Source organism: Mustela nigripes, chromosome 3 (genome assembly GCF_022355385.1).
Source record: "Mustela nigripes isolate SB6536 chromosome 3, MUSNIG.SB6536, whole genome shotgun sequence".
Taxonomy (NCBI): Eukaryota; Metazoa; Chordata; class Mammalia; order Carnivora; family Mustelidae; genus Mustela; species Mustela nigripes.
The window spans coordinates 53,001,945-53,019,823 of NC_081559.1; positions in this window are offsets into that span (position 1 = coordinate 53,001,945).

A 17,879-nucleotide genomic window follows, 5' to 3' on the forward strand; every position below is an offset into this window, starting at 1 on the left:
AACATCTTACAATGAATAGGCCCCAAAACAAAGCCAATATTGCTAAGTTTGAGGAACCCTACCACAGGGGATTACAGAGCTTTAATACTGGATGAACCTGGGTCCTTTGGGTGACTGCACAGAACAGAGCTACCCTGCCTGCCTAAACACTCTCCAGAACTATTACCCGAGCTGGACATAAATTCCTGCTGTGTTACCAGAGCGAGACATACGACCTAAGACCTTTTAGTCCATTTATTACCACAAATCAGCTTACCCTAAGAAGGATGCTAAATAACATGTAATTTTCAAAATACCAATGATCTTGAGCACCTACAAGTATAGGTCTCCATTAACCTTCTCCTGATCTTTTTTTTTGGTTCCTTCATAGACATATTGGCATTTTAAAGATTTTTATTTATTTATTTGACAGAGAGAGACATAGTGAGAGAGGGAACACAAGCAAAGGGAGTAAGAGAGGGAGAAGCAGTCTTCCCGCTGAGCAAGGAGCCCAAGACGGGGCCCAAATCCCAGGACCCGGGGATCATGACCTGAGCTGAAGGCAGATGCCCAACAACTGAGCCACCCAGGCTCCCCAGTATTTTAAAATTGTTTTATGTCTTCACACGTTTTCTTCTACAGGGAGCTCTTCTTGTTTGTTTTCAGGTTTATTTGAGTTCATTGTTCCTAGTAAAACATAAGCTCCATGGGGCAGGTCCATACCTCTTTTGTGCAGTAAGACATATATATAGCAAGAAGGGTCATAGTATTGAGCCCATTATGGAGTTGGATTTACAAATACTGCTAAGTGCGTAAATGAATTTCAGAAAAGAAGATATCAATAAAGAAAAAACAGTCTGTAAAATCAGTCTGCAATAAACTGTTTCTAGTAAATTAGATGAAAGTGTTCGAATGAGTTATTCTAGAATTTTGCTTAGGAATAAACTTGGAGTCACCAGATTACAATCTGTGGGATCCATTGCCTTGTTTTTGAAGAAAATCAGACACTAAATCATAAATGAGATCATCTGGTCGCTACCATTAGAAAAACACTGATCCTCCTATTTTAAGGAGATATATCACAAGCCCTCACAAACGGAATTGTAATCCTGAATAGCACCAACAATTCTTGATTCTTTTAAATTAGGAGGCAACTCTAAAAATAATGTAATAGCCCATGTTCAACATCCTTTTCTGACTCTAAACAAGGATTTTCACCTGTGGAAAAAGGAGGAAAATAACATACATAAGTCACATTTCGAAGACCTTTAAATGGCAATTAAGAGACACACCTATGACTGGTGATTGATGGCAGGTGCAATGTGCAGTTAACTGTAGGATAAAACAAACACCTCAACCAGCACTGTGTACACAAGAGACCTCGGTGAATGGAGTGGTGTGTTTAGACAGCGATTGCTAGAGAACAGTGTACCCATAGTTAGCTCATTCCTGGGAAGGATATGCTATCAAGTGTTTTAGATTAGGAAAAAGTAATTTTGTTGTTATTTCTTGCTGACATGGAATCCTAACTTCATTTAATTAAGCAATTTTTGTACTTTCTCTGGGTTTATATTCTAGTATCAAAAAGAGACATTGAAATGCCAAAGGTTGCCAAGAGAATGACACCAGCAGGCTTAAGAAATTTGAATAATCTTCATTGGCTCAGAATTGAATGGAACCTAAACTGCACACAACCTACCTGGTTATCCAAGGTCTTCTATAGGTCTGCCTTGGCTGAATGAACGTCACAAATTATTCACCGCAACGGAACTCCTTTCATCACTGTCTTCCAACGACATGGTGCAATGTCATTTTCACAAACTGTTCTAAAACAGAAAGGTCACAGGGCTGTCTGGCTGGCTCCGTTCGAGCAGCATCCACCCTTTGATATTGGGGTCAGGAGTTTGACCCCCATGTTGGGTATGGACCCTACTTTTTAAAAAAATAAAATAAAAACAATGCTTTGCCTATTGACCTACATACTCTTCAAAAGTAAATTCTATCTCTTCAACACCAAAAAAAAAAATCTTCTCTATCATAGCCTGAAGCTCTCTCCTTCTCCATCCTGTGAAATCCCGTGGCTCCTAAGTGTGTCTTACTCTGTCAGGTTTCTTGCACTGTCATCATAAAGACCGTTACCTTAAATAGTACATTCAAGCACTGCTTTATTGAGTTTCTTGCAGGGTAATTCGAGTGACTTGGGAAGTTGTCAGACAGCAGGTTCCAGGGGTCGCCACAGTGTGTGTAACATATACATATCAGGAGCATTCAATAAATACTTAAAGAATTTCCTGAATTATACATTAGAGAAGAGATTTCAAAAAAGTTTTCCTTAGGCCGGTGTTGTTTAAGAATAATGCGATCTGAAAGAATGTGTTCTTAAAGCAATATGAACCCCAACTAAGGACTATGAGTACTATTTTTATTGCTACGACTAGTATGTTCTTGTATACTCCTTTCATTGATATAAATTATACATCAAAAGGGCATGTTCTGACCTTCAGTAGATAATTTGGTGTGGCTCCATTTGCGTTTGTTTAACCAACTTGGTGCAATGCCCAGTAGAACAACCAGGACAATGTGGAACATTTTACCTGCTACTTGATGCTGACGCTATAACCTGAACTAACCTTTGCTCCAAAGTGCATCCCCACTTACCAAAGGTGAATCGAGTTCTCTCCAGAGCTCCAATGTTGTCCTAAGCCAAAGTCACTTTTGAACACAAAAGTCTCCTCAAACTTTACAGAACCCATAAAATAGTCTTTAGCCCTTATGACTAAAAGTTGTTTTAAGGGTTTTGTTTTGCTTTTATATTGTTTTTTGTTATATTGTTATTGTTTTATATTGTTTTTTGTTATATTGTTTTGTTTTTATATTGTTTTTAAGGATGTTTAAGTTAAAAGAGAGATGGCATCTAAATTCTCATGCTGATGCCCACATTTAACTCTCAATTTCATTTTAGACCATTGAATACCTGGCTCTTGATCTTCCAATATCCTGAGAAAAAACTTCCTTAATAAGATATTGAGGAAATATAATGCCATATGAGCATCACCATTTAACATTTATATTTTTTAAATTTCTGCATAGACCAAACATTGTAAATCCCTGATTTACAAGCAGAAAATAACATAAAGGAAAAAAAAAAATCTGAGTTTAGCACGAGATAAGTACTTCCTACCTACAATGAATATTGTTCATTGTAGAATGCATCCATTTTAAAATATAATTTTTTAGAACCTTTCCATATCAGTGTGTTTTAAAATGTTTGCTACCTTTCATTATTCTGATGACCAGAGTTTACCTGTTTATGAGTCTAGGAGCTCTCACTGAATTGTGACTATACAAACTTAAATCACATAATCCTCTCTCAAGAACACAGAAATGTCGAGGGTAGGAAAATACTATATTAATAACCCAGCGGTCCCTTCTGCCTTGCCCCACCCCCAGTGCAAGCAGTCTAGAAAACGTGACTGTTCAAGCTGCCCAAGAATTCACGTCAGACACACCAGCAACTTCTAAATAAAGGGAAATTGAGGATTAACATATATCTGGTTATTGTGTAATTATCTCGTAAGAGAAAAAGCAATTTGCATGTTTCCAAAGTAAACGACAGGAGCCAATGCTTCCCTCTCCCCTGTGTCCCGATTACAGGCTGATAATGCACAGAGATGGCAGGGCCCCTGACCATGCAAAGTTGAAAGGAGACCAGCTTTAACCCTTTACGGAACATAAAAATGAGCCCAAGGCTACCGAGGTCATCAAGAATGGACCAGAATTCCATTCTGTGGGAAAAATACATGAAGCCGCGCTGCTCTTTTTTTTTTTTTTTTAAGATTTTATTTATTCATTTGACAGACAGAGATCACAAGTAGGCAGAGAGGCAGGCAGAGAGAGAGAGAGAGAGAGGGAAGCAGGCTTCCTGCGGAGCAGGGAGCCCGATGTGGGGCTCGATCCCAGGACCCTGAGATGATGACCCGAGCGGAAGGCAGCAGCCCAAACCACTGAGCCACCCAGGCGCCCCCGCGCTGCTCTTTTTTATTATTAATTTTGTTTTAATAAAATTTACTTGTTGAATTCCCCTTATATTTAATCCTTAATTATATTACATCAATATAAGAAAACTATGTGTTATTTTAAGTGAGGTTATTTTCAAGGATGAAAAACCAGATGAAAGCAGGGTTGGGTGGGTTATAACTCATCTTTGGCAAACCAGAGAAGTAGAAATGTGGACATCATCTATCAGTGTAGGGAGTATGACCTTCCGGGCCCATTTGTGTAGTAATAGAATAAGAAGGACAGAGCAAATCTTATGCCCAGGCATCCCACACCAGCTCTACAAATTGGGGAGTAGCTATAAGACCTCATTAGTGATTAAGCAGCTCCATTTTGAACATCCCACATCTTCTCCTAAAGCCATGCAAATTCAGAAATTCCATTTACAGTAGGGTACATGCACTTCCCAAAGAGCTGTCTCAAACTTTTTCAAGTCACAACCTTTTTGCAATTCTAGTAACGCTGTGAGCACCTCTCTTCAGAAAAATTCCTAAATTTACATACACACCAATCTTGTATACATTTCCAGGGATTCCAAAACCCCCTGAAATTCACATGTGGATATGTAGGTCCATGGAACCAGGCCAAGAACCAGTGTATTCATGGGTGATGGAAGTGGAAAGTGGAGGGCCACATCAGTACTACTGATCATGGACAGGATACTTTATTCTCTTGAAAGGGATGCAAGAATTCAGAGCCCCTAAATTTCCTCTAATTTCCACTTCCTTTCTTTAGCTTCCTCATTTCTTCAAGTGAAGGTCAAAGTCTCAGATATTGAACTTTCCAGAAACCACCTGGAGAAACCATTGCACATTTCATTTGCCAAAGGGGGTCACTATGCAGCTAACTGTTCACGTACAAAAATAAAGCACACCTTTGTTCTTTTCCATAACTGTGCCCAGAAGAATTACTTTAAAATGCATTTTCCACACTATAAAGTGTGTCCTAACAAAACACAATATACTCAACAGCAATGTGATTACTGTGCTTGTAAAACAGTTGGTGTTTTAGCAATATGCCCTTAAAAAAAAGTATGCTTGGAAAAATGGATTCTGTTTCAACAGTTAAAAGGACATAATTATTTTTCTGCTGCATAACAATTTTTAAATGTTAATGAGTTAAAATACAGCACCAAAACAGCTCTCATGCAGTAATACAGTGTATCATTTGGCTGCCTGGCCCCTTCCTTTATTTTTCCTCTGATGGTCAAATACGATGCAGCAACCAGGAAAAACCACACATATTAAGCAACTACCACATGACCATCACATGGGACAGTTTGTTCTTCATAAGCTTTCTCTGGATTCATAGACTAGAGTTTCTCAAACTTGGCCTCATAAACATTTTGGGTCTAATGAATCTTTGTTGTGGGGGTTACACTGTGCAATATTGAATGTTGAGCAGCATCCCTGACCTCTACCCACTAGAGTCTAGCAGCACCTCCACTTCCAAGCTCAAGGCATGACCATCAAAATATCATGATCAGATATTGCCAAATGTCCCCTGGGAGATAAAATTGTCCCCAATTTACAATCACTGATAAAGAACATAGTTACAGAAAAGGAATCACAGGTAAAGCAGAATGTACCAGATACTGTACATAAACAATCCACCCACCAGACAGGAGGCTAATCTTCTTCAAGTTATATTTGTCTAAAATTGTGAGCAATGTCAATGGCATGACTCATATCTATGAAATAAGTCAACAGCCTCACCAAGTAAAAAGCAATTGATTTGCAAACTTAACAATATCATATAATGAATAAAGAAAACCTAAAATCTCATTAAAAGCCCCCACTCATAAGTGTCTATTAAGAGCCTAGACTACGTCAGACACTGTGTCAGAAGCTAGGTTCCAGAGTTAAAGTGAGGGAAACATTTCTGCCTTCGTGGACTCTCAATGCCAATGGCAGTATCAGGTAAGAAAATGGGCAACTATAGTATAGAGTTGTGCTATATGTAGTACAACTCTATGTATGTTATAGATAGTATGTGCTATTATGGGGAAAGTAGCTGGAGATCTTTCAATGGATTTAAGAGACTGAAAGAAATTCCTAGAAAATGTTCTGTCTAAGCTAAGACCTAAAGGAAGAACAGAAATGAGGCATAGAAAAGCACCGAAAACATGACTAAGAAGTTGAAATGGCATGACAGGGCGCCCAAAGTGGTCAAAAGCATGGAATTGGGGCAGGAATATAAATATTATAATAACAACAGGGAAATTTGTAAAGAAGTGAGGCTGGAGAGGACAGCAGGGGCTAAATCATGAAGGAAACCATATCAAAAAGTTTGAGGTTCCTTGCAAGGCAAAGGGTTCTCACTGAATAATTTCAAAGGGGAAAGCAGAGTTATTCAGTTTTTGCTGAGCAATCACTCAGGCTATAGTAGTTGTATTAGTCGGCGTTCTTTTTTTTTTTTTTTTAAGATTTTATTTATTTATTTGACAGAGAGAGATCACAAGTAGGCAGAGAGGCAGGTAGAGGGAGAGAGAGGAGGAAGCAGGCTCCCTGCTGAGCAGAGAGCCTGATGCGGGACTCGATCCCAGGACCCTGAGATCATGACCTGAGCTGAAGGCAGAGGCTTAACCCACTGAGCCACCCAGGCACCCTCAGTCGGCATTCTTGCAGGGAAACAGAACCGATAGGAGAGATCTGTTTGTGTATTTATAGAGAGAGGGACAGACAGACAGGGGGCAGATTTAATAGAAGAGATTGGCTTATGAAATTATGAAAGCTGAGAAGTCTCACAACCCGTTTGTTGGAAGCCGAAGACCTAGGACATCCAGTGATGTGGTTCTAATCCAATCCAAAAGGCCTGAAAACCAGAAGACCCAATGGTGCATCTCCAAGCCAAAGGCAGTTAAGTGGGAGAAAGTCTCTCTTATTCAGAGGTGGTGACAGCTGGTGAGCCAGTTTGTAACTTCCACTGATTGGATGAGGCCCACCCACACAGCAAGAGCAATCTGCTTGACTCAACTGATTCAACCTCTTCCAAAAACACCCCCCAGAAACACCAGAATAACGTTTGACCAAATATCTGGGCACCCTACAGCCAACTCAAGTTGCCACACAAAATTAACATTTACAGTCTCAAATGTTAAAAACAAAAGAATGAATCCAAAAAGCACACAAGAAAAGCTGGCACAGTAAACAAGGCAAGACATTATCATGAGCTGAACAACATGAAAATTTCACCACCCATTTTTTTTTTTTTTTTTTTTTTTAGTAAAGGTCCTAGCCTGGCACATAGTAGCAGCTTAGACTATGTATTTAATATTTGTCAAATTAGTGAATTAATGTGAGTGAATGAAATCAAAAGCATTTTGGAAGGATGTATTTCACTGTAAAGCTTGGGAGGTAGTCCCATATGCCTGTGATAACATGTCTACATCTTAATCATTTCATCAATCCTGTTCAAATCAGAAAGCATTTAATGTTATTCCAAACCTTGAGTGCTGTCAACAGTTAATACTGGTAAAGATGCAATGAAAAAGACACTCCCAGGTGCTGTTGGAATTTCTGGATAGCATCTGGCAGCATTAAGAGCATTAAAAATGTTCTTACCCTTTGGTTTAGCAACACTCCCTCCAAGTTTCTATTCTAAGGACTGTTCATTACAGTGAAAAAATGAAAGCAACTTAATCTCTAACATGGAGAAAAGCACTAATTAGTATCCATCGAGTAAAAAATCTTGTTTTCAATGTCAGTTTGGTAAAATAGACAATGCATTAAAAATTATGTTAACAAATTAAAATGCAAAACTCTCTATATAATATAATTCTAAATGCTCATCTATTTCTTTCCAGGCTTATCTACATTAACTGAGACAGAGAGCTTAGACATGTACAAATGAGGAAAATAATCTTAATTTATAAAATATACGTGTATATGTAATTGCAAGGACTTAACAATCTTTAGTTATTCACTTTTTTACTGGAGTTAGATTCTCTCAGCTAAATGGCCATTCAAAAAATATGTTTTAAAAGAAAAATGAATAAAAGAATGATCAGTGAATGACTGCTCCTAATTGCAAATGACCAGATGTCTGCACAGTGACTGTAAACGCTCTATTTGGCTCACAATAGAGGAAAGTAACAGACTTCTGAAGACTCTTTCCAGTGATATGATACATATCCTGACTGTTTTGAAAGGACTTTTAGACCTTGGGTTTGGAAAGGCAGAATAGTTTACCAGAATTTTTTGTTCACGGAATCACATAATCCAATTCAGTTAGTTTTCAAATTTCTATAAAACTGTGAAGGGCCTCAAAAGGTCTTGCAGCCTGGTCTCTGTCAACTGAGATTAACAGCTGAGCATGTATGTGTGTGTGAAGGGACAAGTACAGAACCTCCTTTCATGAGTGTTTCCAGTACTTAAGAACCTCCTTTGTCAATTCTTACTTCAAGTTCAGTCCGTTCCTTCTTGTCTGGCCTTCATAAAGTAGAGAACAGCTGGGTTCCATGCTTCTTATATAACCCTTCAAACACTATCAGAGAGTTACTTGTTCTGTTCATCCCCAATGCTTCTCAACCCTATGCCCTGCAGAGTTAGCTCACCCTCATCAGCCTGATGCCATGCTCTCCCCACCAAACAAAGTATATGTCCTCTGTCTCACTTCTTGCCTCCTCCTGATGCTTTGCCCAATTATAAGGGTGTTACAGAATTCACTGCTGTGCCAAGCATTACTTGAAAAAAGTCAATAGTTGGAGGTTGACTGTATACAGAATGGGAATAAGTACATATACCCATGCTATTTGTTTCCTAGTTTATTCTCCTAATGGGAAGGGATAAAATGCCTTTGGTGTGTTTGATCTCTTGCCCAACACTTTGCTTATAAAGAATCTGCACAAGAAGGTGTTTTTAGAGTGTGTTCACTTTTTTTTTTTTTTAATCACTGCTCTGCTACCCTGAACAAAGCTGTTTATAAATAAAAAAATCTACAATTTACAGAATTCCCCACTTTTCCTTCAGGAGTGGATCACCCATTAGAAGCTTCGAGCTCACTGAGTGTCCTCATCCTATCAAAAAATGTGTCAAGGGGGAAAACCTTGCTCAGAGGAGAAATGATTTAATGGCCATCTTTTAGGTTATTAATATTTTAAAACATGCTTAACTTTTATGGTTTATTCAGTTGGAAAAGTAGGAAGGAAAGGAAATTGAAGGAAAAGTTCCAGGGAATGGAGAGACAAAGACACCATGCTATGGTTATAGACTATATGATGAAAGTTCCTCAATAGTCCTAAAGATAAAAATAAGAAGCTACCTCAGTGCACTGCCCTGTTGTTGGAATACTTATTCCTAAAAATAGGGAACATATGTCTTCCTCCTTTGGGATTCAAAATTTTTTTTTTTTTTTTTTTTACTGTGTCATTGTTGATGACTGGAATAAAGTGCTATTCAAAAGGTAACTGATGAGAATAACTACATCTCTCTCTTGCTCTCTCTCTCTCTCTCTATCACACACACACACACACACACACATGCAAATACCCATGAACACGCACAATTCCAAAATGAAATTGCTGTGAGGTTTTTCTGTGCCCCAAACCCAAGCCAGTTGAAAAGCTTAACCATCATTGCCAAGCCACTTATCTTCAAAACTGCAGCAAAGAATTAAATAAAACTTTAAATGTTTGTATTATTACTTGAAAATGATTAAAATTTTAAAAAAACCTTGGCAGTATAAATCCTATCCATGTGATTCATTTGTTAATTAAATGTGTGGTTTATAATCAATTGCTAAAAGTCCTCCAGATAAATAAACACTAGCCTAGATGCTCTTTTACATCATTAATAAAAATTACCAAAAAAAAAAAAAAGTTACCCACAACAATTAGGTCTCTGCTTTCCAAATGGATCCAAATACTGAACCTATTCTTAGATTAGATATTAAAAGTGTTTTTCAGTGTTATTGAATATTAATTATAGCTCACATACCAAGTACATTTGATTGTAACTAATTGTGAAACTGAGCAGTCTATATAACATTTCCACGCATATTTTTCTACTATTGTCAATATAGTATCATCTTGGAAGCTTACAATTTTATAAAATAAAATATTTCACCTGGGAGAGAACACCAAAAGTATTTTGTAAGAATTAGAAAGCTAGAAGACACTCTAGAACTACCAGGGGGAGCTAAATCTATAGATGAGAGATTAGGAAAAAGTAAGAGTCATTGGTTTTCTCCATGAAATGTGACTACCCAAAAGCTCTCAGTCCACTGTGCTCATAGGGAGTGATCAATACAAACTTGTTACTCACAAAATCCTTGGTGCTCATTCCAGTAGTATATTTTACTACACACGGCTGACTAAAAAAGGATGAGGAACTTCTACTTTTTAATCCAGATTTATAAAATTGTCTTTAAAATCAGGGTTAAATAGACATTTCTGTGATCTTCTTTGGATAAAGATCTTCTTTTTTCAGCTTGTCTTTTTTTTTTTTTCTTTTGACAGCTACAGTCCCCAAAGGAACAAATGAGAATAGTATTTCATAGATGAGAAATCATATCCCCGTCATCAAACATCTCACCTCTTGACATTACTTGCAATTGGATAAACATGGGGGAGAGTCCTATTGAACTGATTCCAACTTTGGCTGGACAATTACAATTCACCTGCTACATTTTCAAAGCAAAGTGATTCTGCTATCAGTAGAGTCTTTAAAATGCTGAGCGTGCCTGAGAGATACTCATCAAATGGGACATTACAGTTCAATAAATATTTATTGAAGACCATGCTCTTCACAGGGTAATATTTCCTTTCTTTGAACGAATGGCTTTAACTTAAAATAGGGTGATACAACACTTTAATCAGCTTAATTGTTTTAATTTTTTCCCAGTTCCTTCACTTTTACTCATTCCAAATGAGACATACACCAACACTTTTTAAATTGTGCACCTATTATCAAGCTGTTGAGTCTCAAGCGAAATATCTTTGTCCAGACCATTTCCTTGCATGTGCTAGTGACCACAAAACAAATTTCATTATTACTTACAATTAAAAAGTTAATGCTGCTGCAAACATATTTACAATTCCACCATTTCGTTTATCACATATGGTGATGGTTAAAAAAATCAAAAACCACATTGTAGCTTTGTTTTGAAAGACTAAAAGAACACATAATCCTATGGAAGGAAGAGAAAAGAAATATTGGGTTGTGTTTGTGGCACATTCTAACCAAAATGCTGTAGCCACACTTGTAACTACACTTCTCACTCAAGGAGGTTGTCCCAAGGAAAAAAAGCAGGTATGAATTTTAGAAAACATAAAGTAAATTCCCTACAAGAGCAGGAGAGGGGGTAGAGTGAGAAACACAATGTTAACTCTCTACTCAGGTGGCATGGGGTAAGCTGAGATGCCCTTACGCTCTTGCTAACCCAGAAGCCAGTATGTGTCAGAGCCCACTTTTGTCATGATGACAGCAAAAGCTACAGCAAAAGGTTGGAGTATCGCCGATGTTATTTCAACATTTTAAATATAAGACTTTGATTAGAAGACAATATTATAGGCAAATGAATTCTTCTTCACTGATTCACAGATTCTCTTGTTTTCCACTTCATCTGATTTAGGAAGTACTCAAATCATATTCATAAATCATACCCATAACATGACACCTTATTAGGTGGGGCTTGGGTGAGGAAAAATTGCTGTAAGTAGATTACAATGACTGGCATGAGGAAAGAAAAAAACCCTTCTAGCTGTTCTTACAGGACTTCACTTCGCATCAATAAGCAAAATCAAATCTATTCTTCACATGCGAAATGTAGGGTGTACAGAACCTTGTGCAATGGGCACAGATAGAACCTGCTTGACCCATTTCTTATACTTTGATGGGCCATTATAATGCCATCAACAAAACTTCCTTTTAAAAGTTTCTATTTCAAAGGTGTAATCTGAAATGCATAAGTGTTTTTTAAGTGAAAGCATTAATATGTAATGTGATAATTTACCATGTTCTTTAACCATTCTCCTAATATTCCCAAGGTCTAGACCTCACCCTTACCAAAGTGCTCTCCCATATTAATAACCCTGAACTTGACAAAAGGTCAACTTATACTCAATTGTGCAATGTCTTTAGTGATTATTCACTCTGAATTGAGTTAACTTCTTCAAAATACATGAAAACAATTATTTGTCCCAAATGTACACACAAAATACCCATTTAAAATATTTGAGTATCTTGCCAAACACTTCCTCAACACTGTGGTCTGAGTGCCAAAGACCACTCAAAGACAATATACTGAGAAATATTATGAAAAAAAAAAAAAAAAAAAAGAAATATTATGGACAATCATATCTACGTAATTCACAAAACAAGACCACACCCCTCTTGTGAAGATGTCTGGCCTGACAGAATTACTAAATAATCTGTTCCTTTTTTAGTCACAGACTTGATCCAAAGACAACAGGGCACTAGTGCCTAAGGAGTTAATTAGTGTAAATGCAAGGGTACACCCTGGGACTTCTTCTCCAGGGTTGGTTCTATACTGAAAGAAGCCAAATTGCACACACCCATTGTTCAAGAAAATGACTCTCTTCAATTCAATTCGAAACATTCTTATTTTGAAACTACTTAGCACTAACTAACTACATTATTTGGGCTTCTCAGATATGCAAGACAAAATGATTGTTTATGTTCTAAAGAAATTCACTCAGTAAGTTTTATAGTAATTGTATATCTAAAAATTGTGCTTCATTAAATGATTCTAAGGCCACAAAGAGCAATGATATTTTATACTCTGCTTTTTACTTACTTTATTACCTATCATTCTAATACTGTGGAATTGAAGCAGAAAATCCAGATTGAAATAAGAATAAAATAATCATATTAATATGTAGAATCTTAGTCATATGAGAACTAATTCACAAAATTTATTTTAAGTTAAAGGAATAATAGAGTTTACCGGACAGTAGTTAATAATGATAGAGAAATAAGTGGATTTCATTATAAATGGACATATTCTGCTACAGATCTAAAGTCCTTTCTTAGCTGATTAAGTCCAAGAAAGCACCTGTTGAGTTATACAAAAAGGCAACCTGGGCCCAGACCCAAAGCATCAGATTGGGAAAATGGTGTTGCTTCTTTTCTCTTAGAAGAAAGGAAGGAACAGGAAGTGAGGGAGGAAGCGGGGAGGAGGGAGGAAACAAGAAAGAAAGAAAAAGAGAAGGAAAATTACAGCTGTTCTCTGTCACTGTACAATTCACTTAAGCTAAAAATGCTTTGTGGGCAATGTAGTTTTATGCATGTGTGTTTCTCTACTTCCTCTTTACATCAGCCTACAGAAGGGTCTACTTCATTCAGTGCAAAGGGTTGCCTCTCCTGTGCAGGTTGGGTAACTTCTATTGTTTTTAATCTTAAAGTTCATTGATTCCTTCTATTCTCTTCATTGCCCCTTTGAGCCCCTTCAGTAAAATTTTTGCATGGTCTTTTGTTTGTTTGTTTTGTCTTGTTTCTTGGATACTTTATTTTTCAGTTTTCAAATTTCAGTTTGTCTCTATATTTTTTCTTTCTCTGCTGAGGCTTTCTATTTTTTCACTTGGGTCAAGCCCTGCTTATAATTGCTCCTTGAAGCATTGTTATTTATAAAGACCATTTAAAAATCCTCACTAGATAATTCCAACATCTTTGTCATCTGTGTTGGCATCTGTTGATTATTTTTTCTCATTCAAATTGAGGTTTTCCTGGCTCTTGATATGATAAGTAACCTTATCACAGCTGGGAACTGGTGAAACTCCTGAATTCCCATAGTCAGGGAGAGAAAAGGGTGCTCCTTAGGGCTGCAAGTCCAGCCTCCTGCTCAGTCTTCTCTGATACTGCCCCATTCTAAGGTGGGGTCATCCATGTCTTACTTCTTTCCACACTTTTTTTTCTTTTTTACCTTCTACCCACAGATTTTTCTTAAGATCTAAGATTTTCTGCAAAGGATAGTAGAATCAGATGGAGGATGATCAGCCCAAGTTGTTGGTTTTTCCCTGTGCACTACGATTATTTTTAAGATAAGCAACTTCCCATAAATATACAGTATCTACAGAACAAATTAGGGTTTTAAATCTGCTAGGACATCCCCCCTCCCCCAAAGGCAGATTCCTGTTTAGGAGAGGTGTGCTGGAGAAATATATTGTTTAGCTTAAAGGCAACAAAAAGAAAATTTTTAAAAGGTCATGAGAAAGAGGGAGAAAGGAGGCTCCAAAGGGAAATATTTTCTAAATATTATTCATGTATTCCTTACCTTTAATTTGGGTTTCTGGGTGTGTTGGACTTTTGTTTATTTGACTCTTAAACTTTATTGTCTCCACCTATAATTTCTCCAATGACCTGAATTTATTAAGAGTCCAAAGATTAAGGAAATTAAACAGAGGAAAAAATAAACTTGCTTACATGCTAGGTGTGCAGAGTGTCTCATAAATCTAAACAAATGGTCAAGATTTTTTTTTTAAAGATTTTATTTATTTATTAGAAAGAGGGAGAGGGAGAGCACAGAGGGAAAGTGAGAGGAAGAAGCAGACTCCCCGCTGAGCAGAGAGCCCAATGCTGGGCTTGATCCCAGGACCCTGAGATTATGACCCGAGCCAAAAGCAGATGCTTAACTGACCCAGCCACCCAGGCACCCACAAAGATGTGTGGGGTTCTTTTAAGGTTTTATTTATTTGAGTTTTTATTTATTTTATTTATTTGAGAGAGAGAGAGAGCATGAGCAGGAGGAGAGGCAGAGCGAGAAAGAAAGAAAGAAGCAGACTCTCTGATGAGCAGGGAGCCTGATGCACGGCTCAATCCCAGGACCCTAGGATCATAATCTGAGACAAAGGCAGATGCTTAACCAACTGAGCCACCCAGGTGCCCCCCAAGATGCTTTTTTTAGCTCATGATTTTTTTTTTACTAAAGAAACAATTAATTTAATTAATCAATTAAATGTGTCTATTGAAGGAAAATTGCAATATTAACTGAAGTCTGTAAAACCCGTACAGTTACTTCATTTCATGTCATGGAAAGAGAGGTGAAATTAAACAATTACCTTTCCATTCTTTTTCTGCAAACACTTCTCATGAACAGAATTCCAAAATTAAGAACACCAAGCAAAAGAGGATCATCTGTGACCTTTACTTTTATTTCTCTTTCAAAACTAGTACTTCTTTTTTAAGCTCAAATTTAAAAATAAAATAAAATAAAATAAAATAAAATTGGGTGGAGGACAAAGTGGAAGCAGTATTAGCAAAATCTGAGGAAGCACAGCTGTACTTTGCACAACTTACTTGGTAACCCTTTTTTGAAACATTCAAGAGAATGTCACACAATTATCAGGATTTTATATATATATATATTAGTATATATATTAATTTGTCGTGTCATATACATATATATGACACGACAAATTAAATGCCTCCTCTATAAATGTGTATCATCTAGAGCAACACCAAGTAAAGTATGCTAGACACCCAGACAATTGAGACAGCCAAATACTTCTTCTCTCTAAGTCACCCTCTTGGGCCTGCACCCACTTAATATGCCTACTACAGGGAAATGATATGATCCTAATGGGGAAAAAATACATAGTTCATTGCCAAGAGAGAGATGTCAAATATTACCTATCTGGAAGATATGTAGTTTTATCCCTTCACATGTTAAACTAAAAAGAAGAATTTTTCTAAACTAAAAAAAAACAAACAAAACAAAAAAAAAACTCCAAAACTTTTCTGCTAGTTAATTAACTTATTTATGTTTAAAATATATCTGAAAGATAATTTAATCCAAAGTTCTGTTTTACAGATGAGGAAGTAGAGATGATCTTACATAACGAATCTCCAGAAGTCCTCCTTTTTGTGTTTTAACATCAGTGAAGTGTGTCTGTGTGTGTGTGTGTGTGTACACACATGCTTTCTTTGTACCCCTAAGGAGTAGAGAAGAAGAGGCAGAATCTCCTTTGGCATAATAAAACCACAGTTCATCTCAAGGATGTCCTGAGTTGCCTTCTTCATTCTGACAAGTCTCAGGACTTAATGGTTCGAAAGAACATTTCCTTCCACATCTTTAAGAAAAAGAGAAGACTGTGTTGGAAAGAGCTCTGACTCAGGAGCTTGTGGGATCTTGGGCAGATTACCAAACAGCCCAAGCCTCAATTTCTTCATCTTATCTTGGAAAAATAATACAACATTTATAGAAGTGTTGTAAAGATAAAATTACAATAATGACTTACAAATACATTTTGTAGGAGGTCCACTTTGCAGGTATCACTGTTATTGGTATGACCTCTATGGAGAGTAATTCGGCATACCTAACAATTCCACTTCTTAGGAATTTATTCTATCAATACACACAAATATATATAAAATGACATAATATGGATCTTCACTGCAGTGTTACTTGTAATAGCCCAAGATTAGAAATAAATCATGTGTCCATCATAATAAATTTAATAATATCACACAATGAAATTTCTAAGTTTTATAAGAAATATAAATGTTTTATAGGGTATATAGATGAATAGATGATACACAGATACATAGAAAGATAGATAGATAGATAGATAGATAGATAGATAGGCAGATATTTCTCCTTGTGTATATACAGAAGGATCATGGAAGAAAAAGAACTAAAACAATTGACTTGAGGAAGGAACTGAGTGGTGGGAGACAGGACTAGAAGACAAACTTATTTCTTACTCTGTACCTTCTTCTATTTTTCAAACTTTGTTCAGTATCCATGTATTTAAAGAAAAATGAATGAAATTTAAAAATTTTTAATTATGGAGGAAGCTGTTAAAAAGCATATAACATTTAGATGTTTTTTTTTCATTGTGTGTTTGTTTTTGTGGGTTTTTTTTTAAAGACTTCTCAACCACTTTAAAGGATAAGAGTGAACAATTAGGAGCACATTTACCAATAATAAAGGTATTAAAATCAGAATCAATAATGATATTAATATTTTGCACCAAAGTTGCCAAATTGATTCGCTGAACATAATTATAAAAGAAGTTTTTAACTAACACATAGCTAAACACTATGTAATGCTTAATTACATCAGTTATGCTTAGTAGGGCTGGGAAAGATAGTGTATTAAATTGTGGTTATCTGTGACAGGTTGGAAGGAGGTTTTTCCAAATTTACATATACATGAATGTGCCCGTGTTCATGTACATATATGACATAGGCACACAGATTCACCTACACTTGAGATTCTGAATTTCAGCCTACTCAGACATTGGGGGTCAGTGACTTAGAAGCAGCCTGTGCCAAGTTTAAATGGTATTTGGAAGCTAAATACAAATACTGATTAAATAAGTCTATGGTTTAGTTATGTGAAATAACAATCTTATTTAGTGATTTTTAATTTGACATTTCATTGCCAATATTTTATCCCACAAAGAATTTATGATCATTTTTTTTTTAATTCTCTTCTTGGCACCAATATATGGTGGAAGGCATCACCTTCTACCAGTTGTCAGTCACAGTGCAATTGAAGAGAGCTGTATGTGGGCAAACTTCAATGGAAGAAAGACTCTGCCTAGTTATACGATGGCAGGGTGTCTGCTCAGTGACATCAATAATTGTGAGGAGAGAATGGCGAAGATTCCTCAGTGACATTTTATGTTTGTGTATATGTAACAGACGGGAAAAAGAGAACTGACTGAAACCACTTATGCTTCTAAAGAATAAGCATAATCTCTCTGTAATAGACGATCTTCTGTTTAACAAAACACCTTGACAGGTCACTTGGGTGTCAATACTGAAGCCCCCAGAGCCTAGTTTGGAAAAGGACAGAGACAGATCTATTTGAGTCATTCTATGAAAAAAAGAAAGAAAGAAAGAAAGAAAGAAAGAAAGAAAGAAAGAAAGAAAGAAAGA